This window comes from Ambystoma mexicanum, chromosome 5p (assembly GCF_040938575.1).
Source record: "Ambystoma mexicanum isolate Mex_15411 chromosome 5p, UKY_AmexF1_1, whole genome shotgun sequence".
NCBI lineage: Eukaryota > Metazoa > Chordata > Amphibia > Caudata > Ambystomatidae > Ambystoma > Ambystoma mexicanum.
The window spans coordinates 1,079,957,818-1,079,977,961 of NC_090930.1; positions in this window are offsets into that span (position 1 = coordinate 1,079,957,818).

A 20,144-nucleotide genomic window follows, 5' to 3' on the forward strand; every position below is an offset into this window, starting at 1 on the left:
AACTGCAAACCGACTAAAAGAACACATGCATGTAGTTAGGTCTTTAGTTGAAACCCACCTGGCCAAGGCCCAGGAACAACAGAAAACCTCATATGACAAAAAGGTTACCTTAAAATTCTGCTCAATAGGCCAAAGGTTCCTGGTATTGTTGCCCAATTCTGAAAATAAATTAATATCTAAGTGGCACAGACCATATGAGATATGATATGATAAGTTATTTATAGCACGCTTAATGCCCAGAGGGTTCTAAGCGTGGACCCGAGGATCGAACCTGTGTTGCTCCGTGTCGTCTTGCTTCCAAGGCAAGCACATTGCCCCTGAGCTATCCACCCAAGATATTAGAGCAAACAGGTATGCATGACTACATAATTTCCCAACGTGACAGATGAGTGAAAACCCAGGTATATCATGTGAATCTATTAAAAGAATGGAAGGAAAATCCTACAGGGTCTCCTGGCACTATTCTATAATGTCTGTTGCCTGAAGACTATGATAAATCCTGATTCCACAGGAACTTAGCAATAACCAAAATTAGAGAAAGTTAGGCATTACTCCACCCTTCCTTATTGAGTTAATAAAACTTTGTTGAAAGAACTTGAACCTGTTGTCTGTGTCTGGCTCATAATGCCTTCACAGGTTGCTGTGCCATAAGTTAAAGTGCAAATTATTATGGAATTTATATTGACCTCAGTTTAGGTTTGAGAATGTAATCGCTGTTTAAACATTGGCCTTGATAAATACATACTTCAGAAGCACTTCACCATATCTTGTAAGGCAATCTTCAATGCTTCGAAAGTGATGGGAATGTCTTAATTTTATGAAAGCTGTGAAAATGGAAGACGAGAGAATGGGCTTTGGGGCTAACCCCCTTAAAACTAGAGGAAACAGATGTGTGGGGCGGGGTAATGGGGAGTGTGAATAGTTGGATATGGAATGGGGGAATGTGGCCATTGGGAGAAAGCTCCCATTTAAAAAATGAATGATAAGGTTCCAATGTCAAATGTTTTCAGAAGTAAATTATTCTCCCATGGAATGTCATAGAATAAAACATGTTCATACACATGTTTACTAGCGTGAGTGTTTGAGCTAAGCTTATATGCAAAATCTCCCCCACAAGCTCCTGTAACCCCTTTTGGACATCATTTGGGGGTTACCAGGGTTTTCAGCCGTGACCCCTGAGGACTCCCTTGATACCCCTGTGGTCTCCCTTGCAACCTCTGAAAAATAAAAAGAATCAATATTTTCTGAATTTTTCTTTTAAATACAAATGCACCTGAGCTGTGGCCAGCACCATGTGGCTCTTTGTTTCTGGAGTGAGTGGCTTTCTTGTTCAGGCCTCTTAAAAAAAACAGGGGGTTCCACAAGTGCAACACTTTGAGCAGTGACCCTAAATAAGAAAGAATAGGAATAGCACATCATTTGTCTTTCTGGAATTCTATACAATAATTGCTAGAGTCATTAAAGGTTTATTTTTGACAGACTTCAGGAGGTGAGTCACTGGTTTAGTATGTTCTTAAACACCTCAACTCAGCCTTTCATCCTTCTGAGGTCGATAAATGAGTACCAACACAAGTTGGGTGATATGATATGTATATTTGTTGTATATAACACGCTTAATTGAAAGTGCTAGAAAATAACACATCATTATCATTTGGCCTTGGACGTCACAGCCATTTGGTAATATGGGCCTATAAACACTAATATTAACGATATATATAGTGATCCATTCTTGTATGAAATGTATATGACATTATAGTGATATCGTAGCCATGTTTTACGTAATGTACCTATGAACAATGCAATGTTGCTACCACTTCCTGTTTTGTCAAGAGGTGAAAGGCCGTGTTCCATCGCTTCCCATGATTTCACTTCAGGGTGGGATCAAATTATATCACGTCCGGTGATGCCATCAGAGGCCAAGGGTCGTGTGATGTCACTTACACTACACCTGTCACTTTGGTGAAATGACGTCCATGAGCCACCTAGCAAAGAAAGTACTCAAATTGTGTGTTCTATGTTGTATCAGAAGATAATAATATCTTCTAATAGATTGTTCCTGTAATAATCAGTGAATCTTATCTTCGAAGTAGTCCTCATTTCCTGTATGTGCCTACATATAGGATATTATTTTGAATACAAGGGGCCACATTTCAGTGGCATTTCTTCAAATGGCATGCATCACCAAAGCGAAAAATGTGAGTGTTTACAGTTTTTCATTGCATTTCACATGTGTAGGCCTGCATTTGAGTTGGCCCCCACAAAGAACAGATCGAGATCAAAAAGCATGCATCCTGGTGCACTAGTCATCATGTTACTGTTGTTAAATGAGCTGTAACTTCTTCTGGTGAGTAGAAACGTCTATTTGGAATCAGCACATTAGGCATAACACCCTCAGGTAACGCAGGATCCAAAGAATGCTTTTGGTCTGCATGCCATCCATCATGGCATCATTGATAATGTTAAAAGCACACCTTAAAGCTCCAATGACATGGGGGCCATACACTATATCCAAGAGAATGGTGTACTGTAGTACCAAGACTTAAGAAAACCCTCAGAAGGCAAAACATTACACTGAACCTGAGGAAGAAAACATTTTGGGTTTACACCAAAAACCTTGCCTCTGTTATATGGGCCACTGAAGTTGAGTATACAAAGCATTTGGGAGTTGAAAAGGGGCTCTGGCAAGGCTATGTACTTTCCCCAAGTTTATTCTGAATCTATGTGAACGAGATTGCCATTGACTTAGTAAACCTGTAAACAGACGCACCAATGCTTACATCCCGATGTTATTGATCGTAGATGTTGCTAATGGAGAGTTTTATCGAACTCTGCACATGGAAGGGGCTTCACCTTAAACCTAAAACTATGGAATTCTGGCAACTGTGACGGATGGTAAGCAGAAAAACGTAAGCAGGGATTTCGACACATGGGTTGTCTGGGGAAAATAGCTTGGAAACCAGACTTTAGACGTGGTACCTGCTTTGAAACACTAAAGTATATATTTAAAAAGAAGCTATGTCGTTGGGATTGGATGGAGACTTATGCCTGTTTGTATAGGTTGCGGTCCCATGTTGAAGATACATTATATGTTGCACCAGCCCTGCTTTGAGAATGTTTCTGCTGAAGGTTTGGACAAACTAGCTGCCTACATTGATGCATCTTGGTCCAATTTACCATATTGCTCGTAAGGAGCGCACATGCCGGATATGTAAAAGTAATAGCATGTTTGAAACCACCAGACATCTGTTAGCGAATGTGCGGGACTAGCATTGGCTATTATGGCGATATTATGGCAATCCTTGGGTGCTTTGTATATATTGAGGCCATTAAGTCAGACCCATTCGGGACATATTGGCTGAACCCTACGAATGGTAAGGTGCATCTTGCTCTGTCTAGACTGTATAAAGTATAGAAACCAAATGCCATACTGTACTTAACAGTTGTCTGTCAGGATGGGGGGTCAACTGAGCTTGGCACATGGAGTGACTATGGGATATTTTAAAACATAAGCTGGTTCTTATAATGTTATTGTTTATGATATAGATGAATCACTGTGCTGATGATATTATGGTTTTGACAATATAGATTTATGAGTTTTTATATGCAATATAATGCATTGTGTTTTATCAATTCAAATGTATTTATACTTGCTAAATTATTGTTTGTAAAAGTTGAATTACTGTATGCAAATAAATAAAAATAAATAAAATAAATAAAAAAACTATGGTATGTTCAACCAAGAGAACGAATATACATGAAATTAATATGCTAATCAAAGACTTAGTAATTGAGGCAGATGCCACCTACGTCTATCTGGGAATGCAATTTGACTAAAGAGGGAGCTGGTCCCATCAGGTAAATACATCTCTCTGTACTTTCCCAAGTTAGACAGGCAGCTAGCTATTTACAGAGCACAATTATTGGGATTTATGCAGAACACCACTACTACCACTGAAGGACATAACATTTTTTTAAAATAATTGTGTGTCTGCCAAAAAACAGCACCCCATTATATTATCCACCTTTAATTAGACTGACAAGGTATAAAAACCTTTGTCTTATGGGGACTGTCTATCATCATCCCCAGACCTAGAAAAATACAAATATGCCCTGCTGGACATTTTGAATATCCCATAAAGCATAAAGCTCCCCTGGTTTAAACATGTGTTGCAGATCACGCGCACATTGGGAATAGAACATTGGTGGACCTCCCCTCATTTGGTGGTCACATACTCAATAGTGAGTATTTGACTCACTAGCTGAAGAACATTGCTGTTGAGTGGGTAACACAGTCTCTGCTAGTTAATAGGTGTTACAGTAGCTTCCTGAGCTTTTGATTTTCCATCAAAGAAGAATGCCATTTTGGAAAATGTCATGAACATTTTCAAGGAACCATATGTGTGCTCTTTATTGTTCAAGCTAAGATCAGGTATGTTAACTGTGGCCATTTTGATGAGTGTATGGAAACCTGGCTCCACTCCACCCTTTTGTCAACATTTCAGTGAGAGTGTTCAACACCTCCTGTTCATCTGCCCCACGAATACTCGAATCAGGAAAAGACATTTCCGTCCATGGGCCTGATTTATAAAGCCATTCTCAATGGGGTTTTCCCATTTAAAAGTGCTTTTGTAAATCAGGCCCAGTAGCTGAGAAATCACTGGATTAGAGGCATCTATACAGCAGATCAGTTTTGCAAGCCTGTGCCTCAGCAGGACGCCATTTCTGCAGTGGCCCATTTTATAGGGAAAGCACGTAACACAAGGAATGCACATATTATCATGCTGCAGATGACCTTATTGTTCAGCGACAACATTGTGGATAAAAATGAAATCGTATTATTTTTCTTGAACAGTTTGACGTATGAATGGATGCCATCACAATTGAACACACTGCAATATTTTTTGTTTTAGTTTTAACACAGGAATCTGTATATACTAAATCAGGATAGACACGCGGATTAAATTTAAAAGGCCATTACTGCATCTACTTTTTTGCGCTCGGGATAACATGCATTTCCAATTGATTGCATGTGTGTTTTATGTGTGTTTAAATTCTGTATTTTAGAACTTTGATTTTCCTTTGATACAATGTGATATCAAACTTGTTTTTATGTATGTTCAGTGTTTTTATGACACTCGAGTTGAATCAAGATTGACTTGACTTGAGAACACTCTTATTGAGCGACTGAGGATAATAGGAAATGTGTCAGGAAGTGCTCTTAAAAGTTTCACTTTTTTTTGTCAGGACGACAACAATGTGTGAAACTAGGGGGCTTTCTCTCTGATTCCCGTTGGCAGTGTTGTAGAGTGCTGCAAGGATCTTCCCTATCACCAATATTGTTTAATCTTTACCTACACCCCCTAATGGACATCCTGTGAAGACACAAGGTCGGCTTCCAGTCATATGCAGATGACACCCAGGTGTTCCTTGGTTTAAACAACGTAGAGGAATCCTTCATACGGGTTAGTAACTGCCTGAAAGAAGTTGAAAGTTGGATTTCCACTAACTGGCTCCAACCTAATCCAAACAAGATTGAGGTGATTTGGTTCAGCCCAAAGCATTTGAGTGGTGGGAACAGATGTCCCCCAGTACCATCTTTTCTGGGATCAGAGTTGAAGTATGCCTCTAAAATTAAGAACTTGGGGTCCATAGGGCAGAGTGATTTGGGTTGTGAAGTCCAGGTTACGGCTAACGTTCAGGCCTTTTGTTTAAAGTGTACAGTTGCTTCGACAGGCATTCCCTTATGTTCCTAAAAAAGATAATGCCACGGTGGTTGGAGACCTATTAAACTCTAAATTAGAATAATGTAACAGTCTACTAAAGGGGGCCCCTGCCAAACAAAGACACTAATTCAAAGCCACGTTGAAAGTTTCTAATAACAATTGTTTACTTTTACTTTTCCATGCAATATTGGAACTTTCTCTCACGTCTACAAACCGCCTCAACATGTACAGTCCGACTTCTAATTTACAGTTCTCTGCAATTGCGAAGAAATTTAAAAGGTATGCTTTGACAACTGTAAAATCTACTTTATAGCTTTACATATTGACAATTGTCAAACTTTTCATTTTGACAAAGCCATTGAGTACTCATGAACATATTTTCTAATGACACATTGTACTTTTCGCAGTTTAATCACAATCACGAATGAACATGCGCATCAGAAATCCTTCAATCTAAGGTAGACCAGTTGATCCTAATTTTGATCCACATATGAATAATGTTATAACGAACGCAACACTGCATTGAGCAATTGGACTACAATAGTTAAATTAGTGCAACTGTTGCCGCTCTGTTTCCCTCCCCTGCCTTCTCTTTCCTGTGCATTTAATCCATCTCCTCAAATAATGAATCAACCTGTTGTATTTTGGTCTTCTTCAACTCTACCATGCATCTAAATTATGGTATTTAAAAATCTTTTACGTCTATAACTATATGGAATATTAATGTTTTACCATGTGTACCCATATGCTAATTTTGTCTGTCGCCTACCTTAACTTAAACTTGAATCTGTTAAGTGACATCCTTTCCACATGTGTTAGCTCGCGAAAATTACCTATAATTTTTTCTTGTTTTACCGCCCGTCTCGATTGGATATAATTTTCAAAACCATTGACAGCACATCAATGTTTCGTACAATCTACAATGTTTTTTTTCTTTGATACGTTTTCTAACTTTTATTTTTCATCAATTATCATACATATTTTTTTTTAAAATCTTTTTTCCCCTTTTTTATGTAACTTTTGCGCAAAAATTGTTTCTGTGTTGAATCACACATGTTACTTAATATGTACTAGCATTAGATGAAGAGCAAGGTTTGCTCGAAACACGTGTCAGGCTGTACACCACCTCATTAAATAAATCTGCAACCCAAGCAGTGTCTATTACTCTTTGTGTTGGTACGTGAGACTGGAAAAAATTTCTTTCAGTTCATTATTACCGTGGAGTACTTGGGCATCGTACCCACACCCTCCTGCCACCTGCTGCCTCCTGAGAGCTTACCTTACTCTGCAAGTTCAGTGTCCCACTAGGCCTTTTTGTCCAGTCCCTCTTTTCCGCTCAGTTTCCCTCCTCTGCCTTCTCTTTCTTGTGCATTTAATCCATCTCCTCAAATGATGAATCAACCTGTTGTATTTTGGTCTTCTTAAACTCTACCATGCATCTAAATTACGGTATTTAAAAATCTTTTACGTCCATACCTATATGGAAAATTATTGTTTTACCATGTGTACCCATATGCTAATTTTGTCTGTCTCCTACCTTAACTTAAACTTGAATCTGTTAAATGACATCCTTTCCACATGTGTTAACTCGCGAAAATTACCTATAATTGTGTCTTGTTTTACCGCCCGTCTTGATTGGTTATAATTATCAAAACCATTGACCGCACATCATTGTTTCATACAATCTACAATGGTTTTTTTCTTTGATACATTTTCTAACTTTTATTTTTCAACAATTATCATACATATTTTACATTTTTTTTTTGTTCCCTTTTTTTGTCATAATTTTGCACAAAAATTGTTTCTGGGTTGAATCACACCTGTTACTTAATACGTACTAGCCTCAGAGGAAGAGCAAGGTTTGCTCGAAACACGTGTCAGGCTGTACACCACCTCATTAAATAAATCTGCAACCCAAGCAGTGTCTATTACTCTTTATGTTGGTGCAGTGAGACTGGAAAAACCTTCTTTCAGTTCATTATTACTGTGGAGTACTTGGGCATCGTACCCACACCCTCCAGCCACCTGCTGCCTCCTGAGAGCCTACCTTACTCTGCAAGCGCAGTGTCCCACTAGGCCTTTTTGCCCAGTCCCTCTTTTCCATTGAAAATATCATGCCTATTAAAAGAGCTTAGGTGTTATGCCTTGTCTAAATCCTTGAAATAAGTGAAAACCTCAATAGTGAAAGGAAGAAATACACATACATGGTGCCTCATTACAGGTCAGGCGGTCCGGAATTAACAGTGGTGGTAAACCCGCCGCCACTGTTAATTCCAAACCGTCCGATCCCGACTCCTGCAGATCTGACCTGGCGGGTTTAACGCCTGCAGGCGGACATGAAAACACCAGCACCATCACGAGATGGTGCTGGTGTTTCCACTTCCCCATTCCCATTGAGTCCTATGGGACTCAATGGGAATGGGGATTTACCGAATTACGCCTCTGGAATTCCTGGGACACCAGGGTCGTAATGCCCTGGTATTTCCGGGAGTCACGGAGGCGGAATGGTAATACGAGTCCGGCGGTAACCAGGCGGTTTTACCGCCTCGGTTACTGCTGGACTCGTAATGAGGCCCAAGGTCTTGTATACCGCCCTCCTGCCACTATTGCTGGCATCGCTATACGTGGCCCTGGAATATAAAAAGGGCAGAGGGAGAGACAGATGCAAAGCCTGTGATTTTGGTGGATGCAGGTTGGAAGTTCCTACTTCCTTTGTGCCAATCTGGTTTCTGTGGGTTTGGCGGAAAAAATTCAGGAGTATGTTATCAATACGGAAGAACCAAAAATTTGATGAACAACATGTATGGTCTGGTTAGCTGCTTATGTGCGAAAGTGTGATAGGGCTAAACGGTTCCATGTGTTTATAAGATATTCACTCATAACGAAAATCTTTTGAATGAATTTAAAATAACGAAAACATATCACCTTTTCTTTTGTTTTTCAATTTGGGGGGTCCCTCCACCAAGCCCACAGTTTCCCTAGCATTATTACTCCACCAAAACACCCTGCCCTTTTTAATCCCTTACCCCACCCAACATATATTCTTTAACCCCAAAATTAGATATTTTTGGTTATTTTTTATTCACTGAAAAATTAATTTGTTATTTATGTTTCGTTATTTTCACTGTATACCAGGCTTAACAGGAGAGCTTAGTAAATGCGCTAATGCCTTTGGCTGCCTTTAAAAAAGACTGGCTGAACGACAGAACAGGAAGTTGCCTTGGCAGCGGGGAAGAGCGAAGACGCTGCCACGAGGGACTAGATATGCATGTATGTGTGTGTGTGTTGAAGAAAGGAAGCTGGGTTGTGGCACCAAGGTGGGCCCTGTCGGTGAAGTCCCTCCAGCACAGGAGCCGGTAAATGTGGGGGGCATGTTAGATTTTGGCAGGGTTGGTGGAGGCTGGGGTGGGTGTGGGGCAGGACAGCAGCATCATTGTGATTTCACAGGTTGAAACCCTATAATAAGCTGAAGATCCCTCCATTTGAGGCAGCTACAGGGTGGCCAATAAATTGTGGTCTTTTAGAAGAGTGGCCACCATTGGGCGGTTTTGAGACATGCAACGCAGAATCCCTGCTGTCTCCTACAAGATGCAAACCCTTATCAGACAGTCCAAATGAAAATGTTGCTCTGTGCCCCCAAATGCCACAACTCCCCAGTTTTTGACGTGGAACTAGGGCTTCAGTATCAGAGTGCAGCTGCACTCTGCAGGGGGTTCTTCATAATGAAAACAAGAAGCAGAAAAGATAAACACTGGAATGTGGATTCCTCAAAATATGCAGCACTTTAGCCTAAAACAGGGGGTTGGTGGGTGCAGGCAGTGACTTCAGGATGGAGGCACACAGTATGTTGTCAGTGGTAGGAATAGGTTTTGGATTGAGGAATAGGATGGACTTTCCAATAACAATGCAATCTCGAGTTTGGAGTCTCACTGGCCTCTTGCTTGGTAAGGGTCTCAGATGAATTTCAAGCAAAGCTATTTTCCACACCTAAATGATAGAACCAGGGCAAAACAGACATATTTTAGTCATCCACATTTTGAGGGCTGTCCTTCCTAGAGTAGGGAGGGACTGTCATGGTGTAAGCCTTTCCCAAAAGGGGGCTATACAATAATTGTGGCGTTAACTAAATTCTGCTCTTGCATTTACTATGTTTTTGTAAATTGTTAAGATGTCTGAGAAAATGTCACCAAAGTCAGAGCAGGTACCCCTCACTCACCCCTAATCTGTGCAGCTACGTTGTGTGCCCTCTGTGTCTGTGGGGGAGTGTGTTATGGTGTCCTCTGTGACCAAAAACAAAGAGGGACATTTGAAAGGGGAAATAATAAAAGATAGAGGATGCGATACCGAGAGGAGAGTGGGAGTGTGAGAGAGGGAGAGACAAAGATAGGAAGAGAGAAAGAGAAAGCAGGAGACTGAGATTGTGACTGACTGAGTTTGTGACAAGACTAGGACAAAGGTCTATGACTATGGTGACGGAGAAGGATAAGGATGAATGAGAAGGACTAGTATAAAGGACTATTGAAGAAGGCAAAATAATGGGATGATGGAGGACTAGGTCAAAGGACTAGGAAGAAGCGCTTGGACAAAGGACCAGTTCTAAGGAGTGGGAGAAGGGATTCAAACAAAAGGAAAGTACTAGCTGTAAAGGAGGAGTAGAAGCATGAAGGAGTTGGTAGAGACAAATTGGGAAGTCTAGGATGAAGGAGAAGGACCGGGGATGTCACTTCACCAAAATGCCAGGGGTAGCGGAAGTGACATCACACGACCCTTGACCCCTGATGACATCACAGGAAGTGATGTAATTTGACACCACCCCAAAGTGATATTGCGGGTAGCGATGGAACACAACCTTTCACCCGTTGACAAAACAGGAAGTGGCATCACATAGCATTGTACACTACGAAAAATATTGTTACGATATCACTATAATGTGATGTACATTTCATGCAACAATGCATCGCCATATGTATCGTTAAGATCAGTGTGTATAGGCCCATATTACGAAATTACTGTGAATGAATGTAAGCAGGCGTCCATGACCAAATGATAATGATGTGTTATCATATTGCACTTATGCTTAAGCGCTTTATATAGAAAAAATAATCACCCAATATCACCCACCCTGTGTTGGTACTCATTTATCAACCTCAGAAGGATGAAAGGCTGAGTTGAGGCATTTAAGAACACACTAAATCAGTGACTCACCACCTGAAGTGTGCCTGAAAGAAACCTTTCATGAGTCTAGCAATTATTGTGTAGAATTGCAGAAAGACACATTATTTGGTATTCCTATTCTTTCTTATTTAGGGTCAGTGCTGAAAGTGTTGGACTTGTCCTGTTCACAGCCCTGGAGTTTGCATCACAAAAAAAAAAGTAAAAAAAAAATACCATTTTTTTTTAGAGGTCGCAAGGGAGACCCCAGCGGTCGCAAGGGATACCTCAGAGGTTGCAGTTGCGACCTCTGGCCACCCCTAAATGACGCCCCTGAGAAGGACTCAAATGAAGTAGGAACTATGACAAATTACAAGTGTTAGAATAAAAGACTATCGCCTCATTACAATTGTGCCGGTCCGGAAACAACGGTGTCGGTTACCCTACCGGCGGCGTTGTTTCCGGACCGGCACACTACAACTCTGCGGGTGGGTGCCTTATGCCCACCAGGGTCAGACCTGTCGGGCGTAAAGGCACCTGCTCGCAGAGTTCTCACCGGAGCAACGGCAGCATTGTTAACGGTGCCGGTGCACCTGTGTCCCCATTCCCATGGAGTCCTATGCGACTGCATGGGAATGGGGACTAACAAAATTACTGGCACCTGACTTCCCGGCCACCGGACTTGGGAAGCACTGGGAAGTCAGATGCCGGGAATTTTTGATGGGTTACTGCCGGACCCGTAATGAGGCCGTATGACTATGAAAAAGGGGGAGAACTAGAATGGCAGACTATTAAGAAGGAGAAATGGTGTCCAGTCTTTATAACAACATTTGTATGTAGACATACACATATACTGAACATTTTACAAAGACAAACCGTAACAAAAATGTATGTGGGGTTGGGGGTGAGGTAAAGGGTTAAATATTGAGGAGGGAACACAGTTGGGGTGGGAATTTAGAGGTGGGAAACAGGGGCTGTGTGGGACCCCCCAAGAAATGTGTTATGTTTGTAGTTGCACATTTTTCGGTATAAGGGCATTTGTTATAAAGACATGTAACCAGGAGAAACACTATAATGGAGATCTGTGACAAAGGAAAAGGATGTTGATGATGGACTATGGTTTAGGGGTAGGACTATAATGAAGGACTGTGACAATTGACAAGGGGAGATGATGAAGGAGGACTAAGGTGAAGGAATATGATGAAGACATTTGAAGAAGGATTATGAGAAAAGAGAAGGACTAACATGACGTACTGCAATGAAGGAGGAGGACTACAATGAAGGTCTATTATTAAGGATAAGTACTATGATAAAGGACAATTGAGAAGTGGAATACCTATGATGAGGTACTATGATCAAGCATTATGAAGAAGGATTATAATGGAAAAAGGGCTATGTGAATTCCTAGTAAAAAGACTACAATAAATTAGATTTTCTACAACAGATCTGAAGGTCTTTGGTAAAGGACTGTGATAACGGAGAAGGAAAAGGGTGAAGGACTATGATGAGGAATGAGGACTAGGATGAAGGACTATTATGAAGGCGAAGTACTATGGGGAAACAACATGATGAAGGACAATAACAAAGAAGAAAATGTAGGACAAAGGATTATGATGAAGGAGAAGGAGTAGTACGAAGAACTATGGTGAAGTAAATGGACTATGACAAATGACCATGCTGCTAGAACGAATAAAGGATAAGGACCATGATAAAGAAGAAGGACCATGTTCAATGACCATTATGAAGGACCTTAATGCAGGGGAAGAGCTACATGAAAGGAGGAAGGGGAGAACAGAATACCATGAAGGATTATGGTGAAGGACTATGACTAATGACTATGACAAATGAGAAGGACTAGTATGAAGTCCTATGATGAATAGTCATGATGATGGTCTATGACGAAGGACTGTGGTGAAGGACTATGATGAAGGAAAAGGACTAGGATGAAGGACTATTATAAAGTGAAAGCATTTGTGAAGTAGGACAATGAAACATAGATGGACAATGATGAAGAACACTAGAAGTGTCAGAATAAAACACTATGATGAAGAAGAAGGGCTATGATGAATGACTAGTGTTAAAAGAAGCACTATGATATGACAGAGTAGCACTATGATAAACTAAATATGACAAAGGCCTATGATTAAGGATCATGAGAAAAGACTATGATGAAGTTCGATTATGAAGGACTATTGTGAAGGCAACATTCTAGAACAAATGACTATGATTAAGGTGAAGGACTAGAATGAAAGTTGAAGAGGAAGGAGAAGGACAATGAGGAAGATGAAGGACTCAAATGACCATCCTTGACATAGCACTATGATAATGTAAAAGGACTATGACAAAGGACAATCCTTCAAGAACCATGAGGACGGAAGAAGACTAGAGAGAAGTACTACGATGAATGAGAAGGGCCATAACATGGGACTATGATAAAAGAGAAGGACTTTGATGAAAGGAAAGGACTATGATGAATATTTATCTCTAAATAGACCTACTAGGTTAAATGACTTTGATGAAGGTCTATGATAAAGGAGAATGAGTATGTGTAAGTACTGTGATTAAGGAGAAGGATTAGGACAAATGACTATCATGAAGGAGATGGACTAGAAAGAAGGATAATGCTGAAGGAGCACTATGGGGATAGACTAATGGGAAGGACCAGTACTATGATGAAGGGCCAGGACCTGGACAAAGTAGAAGGACTATGACAAAGGACATTGGTGAAGGAATATGATGAATAACTATGATGATGGACTTTTAGGAAGGATAATCATGAATATGAATGACTATGCTGATGGACTCTGAAAACAGTGACAGACTGTGATGAGAAAAAAGATGTAGGACAAGCACTATGGTGAATAAAAAGGACTGTGATTATGGACCAGAATTGAGGACTGTGATGAAGAAGGATGACTTGGATTAAGGACTATGAAGAAAGACTATAAAGAAAGATTATGATGAAAGAGAACATTTTTGATGAATGACTATCATGAAGGGTGACAGAATATATTGATGGAGAAGGCCTATAATTAAGGACTTTGATGAGGGATTATGATAAAGGGGGACTCGGATGAAGGTGTATAATCAAGCACTACGATCAAATGAAGAAAATGGACTAGTATGGAGTAATATGATACAGATGGACATGGATGAAGAACTATGATAAGGCTTTATGATGAAGGAAAAGGAATAGGATGAAGGACTGTAATAATGGACAACAAATACGGACTAGCCCAAAGGAGTCAGACACTGATGAAGGAGTACAAATAAGGACATGTACCAGGACAATATTACTGTGACGACGGGCTATGATGAAGACCTGTGAAGGACAAAATAGTAAAATGAAGGAAAATGCGTAACATGTTTTGTTATGAAAAAGCAGAAAGATGAGGATGAATGGCTATGATATAGAAGGACTATGATGAAGGATTGTGAAGATGGATAAGCATCACAATAAGGACTTTCATTAATAAAATGGACTATGGAAAATGAGAAGGAATATGATGAAGGACTTTGATGAAGAAGGACCAGAATGAAGGTCCATGATAAAACAGAAGCACTGGGGCGGGGGTATATGATGAAAGGGAAGGATTATGATGGAGGACTATGGGCATAGCTACAGTTTTGCTGGTCTGGAAAAATTAGCAGTATAATTGCCTGTAATTCCGGCACTGGCCATTTTTACGTGCCGGCAAATGATTTACCTCCAGCCCTGATATGTCAGTAAATCAGAACCCCACAGGCAAAAAAATCCTACAATTACCTCCTTGCAGTCCAATGGGATTCCACGAAATGGGGATTTACTGGCTTTTTTACGCTGCCTGGAATATCCCGGTAATACTGGAATATCAGGTGGCAGAAACGGTAGGGGCAGTTTGCCAGAATCCCACCAGAATTAACAGCGGGATACAGGCAAACTCATAATGACCCCCTTTGCCTATTTAGAATTGTTCAGTCCATGATTTCCAGTTCCAGCTCACAAAATGAACTCAAAAGAAAACATATTCTACAATAAAGGGAAGTTTGATCTCATTACATCATTATAACCCTGACCAAATAAGTGAAAAGCATCATGCATTGTGACTATCCTGCTGCCTTCAGTGCATGGCATACTCACATATAGCATCCTTTGGACCTAGAGTCTTTGATTTGTGTGAAATAATTAAAGCAAATAGTGTTCTGCATGCATATTTCTCTACACCCACTGTCTTTGTTTGGTGGTTTAATATGTTAGCAGAATGGAATCTTTGGGTTTCATCAGTTTGTAGGAGCACCATGCTTCTATTATAATATGCTAATAGCATATACATAATCAAATATATGCAAAACCGAATTTTGGGATATTTAATGGTGCCCGTTGTAAAGTTTGCAACGTTTTGTACACGTCTTCATGATGAGTCTGCGTAAAGAAAGTCCTGCAACTTTGCACACCCGTAATTTTGAGTTGTTGTTTCCCTTGATTTATATTTCTGTATACAGTAAGCTTTACATGTTACACATGTTGATGCTTTCGAGGCCTACCCAGAACATTTAGGAAGTAGTAATGCCCACATTAATAAAGAAACAAGTATCTAAAGTTTATTTTGTGTGGTCAACAAAATCACTATTGTAATATGTTTTTTGTTTAATTTATTTATATTTTAAATACATAAAACTGGATCTTTACGTACTGTATGGTGTGAGCTGTTAGAGCGACTGGGCACAGATGTGTTTAAATGCCAATGGGCATCCTTATGGTTGAATTCAAAGATCAGGTATAACTCCAATACACTTTTTTGGCCTGACTGGTTTCTCTGTGGTATTAAAAAAATTTGTGATCACTATTGTGATATGTATTTATCAAAAGTCTGCCTGAGATGTTTTCTTGGAGCATTTGTATTATTGTATGGTGTATAGGTGTTAATGCCATACACCAAGATCATGATTGCTGGAATTCTTCAGCAAGAATGGGAAGAATTACCTGGAGAAAAATAAGATGCGACTTTGAGTGTAATTTAGGTGGGGACCACACAAGAACATTTTTACCTGTATCTATGTATGTTCCATTTTCCATGAATCTACTAACTTAAGTGGGTCACTATGTTGACTAATGATGCCTGATTACACATCAGTAAGGAATGGTCTAACAAAAGATTTAAAGTAATATTAAAATCAACTGAACATTTGGCTCATGAAAGATTAATCGTTCCAATGCTTATTTGTCCCAGCAGGCTTTATGTACACAATTTCAACTATAGAACATACACACAGTAGGTTTAACAGGGTGCAGTGGCTGTTCACATTAGATAATGTTCCAATGACTGTGTGAGTCTGACATTGCCCGATTTGCAATGATCTTTGTATGGAGCAATGCAGTAACTACCTGTGTATTACATGTCTGAGTGGTCAACCAATTTTCTAAAGCTCCAAACTGCTTGAACATTGATTTAGGTTTGTATCCCCTGTGTGACACCTGGAGACAAACACAATCAAAGTAAGTGATGAACTATGACCGCTTAGTAGGCTTTGTTTAGCAAGATAGAAGATTTCCATTATGCTATTCTAACACCACCCATTGTTAGAAATGTATGGTTAAAAAAGTGGACAATACTCCTACACATTGGGCCTCATTACAAGGCTGGCGGTAGCTGTGCCTGTACTACAGACACAGCTGCCGCCGGAATTCATTTTTCTCCAGCGCCCAGAAACAGGCAATTACCGAGTAATTACAGCCTTGCCGGACCCGGTATTTGCCCATTCCTGGGTGCCGGAAAAAATCTTCCCCATTCCCATCTCTCCCTTTACTTTTGTCTCTCCACATATCCTCACCAGTGAACCCTTGCTGTTTTGGATTGTCTGTTAGACCAGGTGCTAGTGCTAACCCTTGCGCTTGGAATGAAGCAATGGTTCCATGTATATGGAGGCTTTCTTAATGGTCCATTGACCCACCTTTGTTCTCAGTGGGGGCTGCATTCTGGGAGCTCTGACTAGCTGTCTCGACCCACTTAACATTGACATCAAATCACTCTGCTCTGCTACCCACGGCATGTTTCTTCTTCATATGAGCACACAGTTATTGTGAGAGACATTTGACAATTGATAGTGAGTTTGGGAGCGATACTGGGAATCCGACCCTCTGTTAACTGCTGGACTCAGCAAGAGCCCATTTTGAGCACCGTTCACTCTCTGTGATTGCACTGCAAAAAAATATGTGATTTTGTATTTTTGCAAAAAAAATGGGTGTCATTATATGTTATTTTCTGTTGCCTCGCAGAAAAGTGGTATCATTCTATTATGTTGTGTTCTCTCCTGCAAAAAATCATGCATCTATCTCTGATTGTGTGGTATTTCCCTCTTAATAATGTGTCACTCTCTATTATTTGTTCTTCCCACAACAATCATGTGTGAATCATTGCTGCTTTGTGTTTCCTTGAACAAGCATCTTATGTGCTCCTTGTATGTTTATGTTACTTCACAGAAGATCTGGTATCCCCCTCTGGTATCCCCCTCTGACTATGTGTTTCCTGCTATAAAAGTTATGTGTCACTCTGTGTGATCTTGTGTTCCCCCGTCAAAAACTGTCTGTCAATACCTGGAGTTAATCTCTACAAGTACTAATCTTCTGTAGGAGTAGGGGCACTGAATTGCAGTGGCTCATCATTATAGTGTGGTAGTGCACATGTAGATTATGTAGCTGTAGTGTGAGTCTCAGAGAGAAATGCAGAAATGTTCAAGGCACATGGTTGCCAATGCATAAGGTACATGATGGAAAATGCACAGGGTTCAGAAATGCAGAGCACATGCTTAAACGTGCATATTATTTCAGGATGATATTTCAGTTGACTGATTTGCATTAAAACTAATACTAACATATTAACATAATTAATCCAACCCCAGTCACATATGCCCTCGGTAACAAATAGTGCAAAGTAGTCTATGTGGAAATTATATAAGAAGAAATTGCATTTGAAATGGGAAGTGCAATGCCATTATACATTAATATTGAGAGAATGGAAATAGGTTTCTTACTATGCATCCCGTTTATCTATCAAAATAAGTTGGAGCATAAAGTAGGTTTTTGGCAAGTAAATAAATATGTAAAAATTATAACACACACACATGATACCATTTCACACATGGGAACCTGATACCTTTCTAATCCGGAAGTTAGATACCTGTGTGAAATTCAAGGAGCAAAATTATATATGTCCAGGAAAGCCATTTCTACCTGATACAGCAGATGCTATTTGTGGACTGAAGTCACACAGCAGGGTGTCTAAGGGGTGTGAGGTGATGATAAGTAACACAGAGATTTAAGAGTTAGCCCATGGTAAATTGATTAAGGATAGGTGGTTAGTGAGTACTTCAATGACCAATTACACATTTACTCACCTTAACCATTGATCTTTTATTGTGAAACAATTGAGAATAGTGTGTTTATATATCTATCCGTAAAGATATGGTGGTGTCGGTGGGTGGATTAACCCTATTTCATGCTGATGGCGATTTGCGGGAGGGGAATGTTGAGACCATTAACTTCTTTCCAAAAAATGCATTTCCTATTGATCCAGAACTTCAATTCTTACTGAAACATAAAAGCGTACATATAATTAGAATGAACCTTAAGAAAGATAACATTATTGTGAGCAATTTGGGCCTGACAGAGGGCAGACAGATTCAATAGGGGTACCTGGGTGGAAAGAGGTTTGGTCATTTTGGCGGTTCCAATGATAATTATTTTTATATGGTTGATTGTTCACACCATTAAGATGAACATTATTATCTTCATTTTGATGATGATAGGGAGGGAGAAAATTCAATTGGCAGCAGCACATGCATTTTTGAAAATATGTTTTTGTTTTTTCCTGCAGTGATTTCGGGTTGTATCCCAACAGTAAAACAAAGGAGGGAGTGTAGGAGTAGGGGCTCTGAATTGCAGGTGCTCTGAATGGTAGGGACTTATCATTGTAGTGTGATAGTGCACATGTAGCTTATGTAGCTGTAGTGTGAGTGTTAGACAGAAATGTAGACATGTGAAAGGCACATGGTTGCCCATGCATAAGGCACATGATTGAAAATGTACAGAGTTCAGAAATTCAGAGCACATGCTTAAAAGTACATATTATTTCAGTATGATATTTCAATTGACTGATTTTCACTGAACTAATACTAACATATTACCTTAATTAGCCCAACCCCAGTAACATGTCCCCTTAATAAGATATAATGCAAATAACCTGAAAAGTTTTGGAAAATGTGTGGTGCATTGTAAAACTGAGTCTTGTGCCAACTGAGTTTGGTGCAGTAAGCTAAACTAATATGAAGTTCTTTTCTGCTGAGGCAAAGAATTGCGGAATCAGGAACTAAAAAAAGTGTAACTTTTATTGTTCAGAAATGCAGTTAGCACAATGGGAAAAATACACAGAGCAGATCGGGTGATGTGGGTGGCTCTAGATGGGGAGGTATTGCATTGAGTGACTGTGGGAGCTATTAAAAAAAGCTGTGAGTGGGTGTAGTCAGATCAGACATCCTCGGACACTGCACTGAGAAGATACGGTGGAACGGGGGGGCTGAACGGAAAACAGAGTTCAGTGCTGGCAAGCTGCCTTGTGCCATAGCAGTCCTTATCTGAGTGGCCCACACTGACTGAGATAGGCGAAAAAGACTGGTGCGGATTCCCATGTTCTGCTGAGCCAGAAATATCATCTGCATATCTGGGTAAATATAAGTCTAAGGTGAGGGGTTGTTGGATTGTCTATTGGTCAGTTAGTTAGGGAGATATATGCATGTAATTTCACAATTATATGAATGCCATTGCTGTTTTGTTTTCTCTTTCCTCAAAGTGTATCTCATGCCAAGTTCCTCGCTTTTAAGGACAGATGGTAAGACTGGCTACAGTTTATTCCTTTTTTAAATGTGCCATTGCTCATTGCAATACATTTGCACTGTAAAACCTGATGTATGCATAACTGTTACCATATGTAAATTGAACGTTTATCTGTTGTGATAAAACAACACATTATAAAGTCACTTGCTGTTCTGGTGCATTTTTTACGGCAGTCAGTCATTTTATCTGACCTACACAAAGAGATGGGTGTGCGGCTAGAAATATCCCAAAGAGAAGAAATTGCTGTCAACTATCTAGTTAGAAAGTGAATGAATGTGCAGTATTTCAATGTGTTTGTTTTATGATTTTTATTGCATTATTGTATATAAAATACTGCGAGAAAGGTGAATAAATAATCTACTCAGAGTGTATCAAGTCCAGTAGTCTGTTTTGGCGGGTGG